Source organism: Odontomachus brunneus, unplaced genomic scaffold (assembly GCF_010583005.1).
Source record: "Odontomachus brunneus isolate Ranch 3 - 2012 unplaced genomic scaffold, Obru_v1 Obru_scaffold_141, whole genome shotgun sequence".
NCBI lineage: Eukaryota > Metazoa > Arthropoda > Insecta > Hymenoptera > Formicidae > Odontomachus > Odontomachus brunneus.
Genome location: NW_022639591.1, coordinates 96,866 through 101,184, shown reverse-complemented (window position 1 = coordinate 101,184; position 4,319 = coordinate 96,866).

Sequence of the window (4,319 nt, the reverse complement as noted above, 5' to 3'; positions counted from 1 at the left end):
CATTATGTACAAAATGTTTGTTTTTATGTCCTCTATTTCCCCTCAAAGTTTGTCGGTCTAATTTTTTTACACCCTGTATATGTCCATATATAAAACGAAAATTGTCAAATGAAAAAAGGAAAACATAATTTGATTTGATTAAACGTCGACATTATGGGCTACTATAAACATAAGCATTTACTTCAATTGTATCTTCACAATAGTATTCTTTTCAATGTCGACATATACAATTATATATGGTTATGTATAATCATATACATATATATATATATATATATATATATATATATATATATATATATATATATATAATCATATATGGACAAAATTTATATATAAATTTTTTTCCCGGATATATAGAATCTATATAGAACCTCCACAGAATCTCTATAGAACCTCCATAGAATCTCCATTCGATACGTCTAATGGAGATCATATGGAAATACGACAAGCGGACATTTGGATGTCTAATAGAAATCTATGGACTTCTATGAAAAGTCAGTGGAGGTCCATTAGAAGTTTTGAGTTTCCATGATGGATGTCTATTAGATGTTCAATAGAAGTTTTTGTTCCGTGTGGGATTAATCTCCGTGAAATGTCATTATCTTACAATTTAAGGTTACCGTAAGCTTATTAAGATATTGATGAACTGTGAGGATAAGAGAAAATAGTTTATTTAATTAAATATTGACATCATGAGCTGCTACAAACATAAGCAGTTTATGTAACAGTTTGTATTTATACAACAATATTTCTTTCTGTATGGAAATATATAATTATGTATTATTATATTTGGAGTTACATATAAAGACAAAATATACAATTGTATGTAATCATATTTTCTCAGAGGTATAGCGTGCGCTATGAACAAGTATCGATCGCGACGGAAAACGAGATTTGACAGGCAATATCCCTTCGAAGGCCTAAGCACCGCTTAACAAACGCTTCTACGTCGGCATTGCAGAATTTTCTTTCTTCGAAGAGGTCAAAGACAAAAAAAGAGAACGAAGGTCCGACTCCTTTCATTTCTGCTTCTCTCCTTTCTGTATTATTTCCATTACGGAAAAGTAGTCAGTGCAGGGATGAATCTAATAAAAATGAAATCTCGATACGACAATTGGAGTGATATCTGAAGGCCGTAACGTTTTCGCGGAAGAAAAAAAACAAAAAGGAGATATTCATCTTGCAAAGAATTCGGCTTAACACATGTGAAAGCGTACGGGCTTTGGCTCCATGCGAGGTCGTTACATATTCTAAATGCATCCGCATATATGGCATGACGGATATGCCAAACTTCGACTGCAACTATCCGATTACATATAGAATAGAGAGAAAATGGGCGAAATTAAATAGAAATTTTCCGGAGAAATAAAAATCAACGAAATATGAATACTGATTCTTTTAACCATTCTACTTTGTAATGCGTATATTTCATTTAATCTACATGATATGATATGTCATACGAATATATAATTTATTTTATTTAATATAATTGTTGTGTTGTTTAGTATTACACTTTGCTTTATTATATTCTCCTTTCTTACGTATGTTTTTTTACATATAATTAATATATATTAACATTAGTTTCTATAAATATCTATATGTTAGATTTAATATTAATTGCTTTGTCTCTCTCTCTATTTTGGCATTGTTTGGCATTGTTTTTATTTTTTACATTTCACTTTGTATATTCTAAATATAATTGTCTTGTTTTAAATATTTATACAATATATATGACTATTCCGATGTAAAAATAATCTCTTATTTTGTTAAAAAATATATAAATAAATGAATGAATAACTGAATAATAAATAAATAAATAAACAAGTAAACGAATAAATAAATAAATTAATTAATTAATAAATGGATAAATAAATGGGTTTGAATATAAATGAATAGATAATTTCCCAGACTTCTTACAACTTATATTAAGATTAATCGGATGTCGAAAATACTTTTAAGAAAATAAAGATGTATAGTAAAAATATTAGACGATATATAAATATATGTATAGTAAAAATATAGACGAAAATTATTTTAGACGAAAAAGAGTGTCATATTTATAAATAAATTTTTACCTTATTATAAATAAATTTTTAAATTATTGAAGCATATCTAACAATAATTCTATAACGACACGAATAATAACTTTTTTGCATTTTATTTATTCCATTATTATTTCCATTTTTCCATATATATGTATGGAAAAGTGGAAATAATAATGGAATATTTTTACATCGGAATAGTTGTATATTGTATAAATATTCAAAACAAGACAATTATATTTAGAATATACGAAGTGAAATATAAAACATAAATATGCCAAAATAGACTAAGCAATTTATATTAAATCTAACATATAGATATTTATAGAAACTAATGTTAATATACATAAATTATATATAAGTAATTATATGTAAGAAAACATACGTGAGAAAGGAGAATATAATAAAGCAAAGTACTAAACAACGCAACAATCATATTAAATAAAATAAATTATATATTCGTATGACATATGTATTTGTGTGTATCTTTTTCCTTAAGTCTGGCGTTATTATATTAATAATTTTCGGTTTCTATAAAAAAAAATATATAAGAAAATATAAATATAAAACAATCTCCGAGCGATCGCGAAACCTTTTAAAAGTTATGTTAATGTTAATGTTATGTTAATGTTATTAAATAATCATAAATAAACATTTAAATTATAACAGTCGAGGCGGGCAGTGTATTCAAAACTTTGATGAACACCGCAAGTTCAAAACTGATAAAATAGAGCACAGAAGTTCTCTAGCTGTCAAGTAAGAAATGTGCTCAATAATAATTATAGTTGAATTGGCAGAAGAGGATCAAAATCGTATGGTTTCCACGTTTCTCAGATTTGAATTCTCTAGATTTTTATCTATAGGAACATTTAAAACATTTATTATATTTGTAATCTATTGATAATTAAGAGATGCTTTGCCAATGCATTATTAATGCTTGTGAGACTATACGAAATCGTCAGCGAATCTTTGAAATAATTCGAGAATCCTTACTCCGCCATATCAATATTTGTCTTCGATTAAATGACGGCTATTTTGAGCAGGCGTTATATTTTACAGGTTTACTTATGATTACTTAATAAAGTGACGTTAACATAAACTTTGTTTTACTATAATTTCGCGATTACTTATATTTGTGTGTGATTATAGGTTCATATAAACCCTTTTTCTTCAATTTGACCAGAGAAATACGCCCTAGAAGTTTGTCCAAGTATTTCATAAACATTCTGGCTTAACCGAAAGAATATTACTGTCTTCCTGTTGTAGTCTACAAAACGGATGCTATAGTTGAAAAATCTGTAAGATTTGGTCGCGCCACATAGTACTGAAAGATCCACTTAAACGCATATAGACCGGCAATAAAGAAATACCATTGTATCTTGGTACCAATATACTATTTCCAGAAAGAGTACTATATGATCTTGTATACATAATACAAAAATATTAATATTTTGTTACAATAACTATATTTAGCCAAGTGACATCCTTAATGTTTTTTATAGTTACACAAATCAAGCTGTTCTTCCATGTGTGCAAAGTAATAACTTTCTTTTTAACATACCTAGGGTAAACTCGGATATGATTTTCATACCGGAAAGATGGCTATAGGCTGTAATTTCTCTAATAATTGCAAAACATTGCGTTTGTGTAATCAATCACAAAGATAATCGATATTTATCGTAGTGTATGTGCGTATATTTTTCGAAATAGCAAGATTATGAATATTATATTTTTATTTTCGACTACTTGTAAAATTTCTCATGTATCCACTAAAACTTGCTGTAATGTCGAATAAATTACAGTTAAGCTATCGCACTCAACGTTAGATACATAACGTTTGACAAAGTCATTATATTTAAAAAATTACTTTCAATATTACAGTAATTAAATCTTAGGTGCAATATGTTTTGATCAAAAATTGGATTTAAAATTTAAATTGAGGTTGTAATTTGAGGTTTCTATTTTATATATATATATATATATATATATATATATATATATATATATGTATGTATATATGTATATTATATTTTTCACAAATAATATGTATTAAATATCCTATACTAAAATAAATATGAAACTAATAATAAATTATGTCTTTTTCATTATTTTATAAAATAATAGGTATAGAATCTTGAACTAAAATGGATCATCTATTCCATATGGCTATCTTGTTTTAAGCATTTAGATAAGATGGCCAATGCTCATGTTTTGATATTTTTGTAATAAATAATTTCACTGAAGTATTTTCCTTTTAACTTTGATGTACTATAG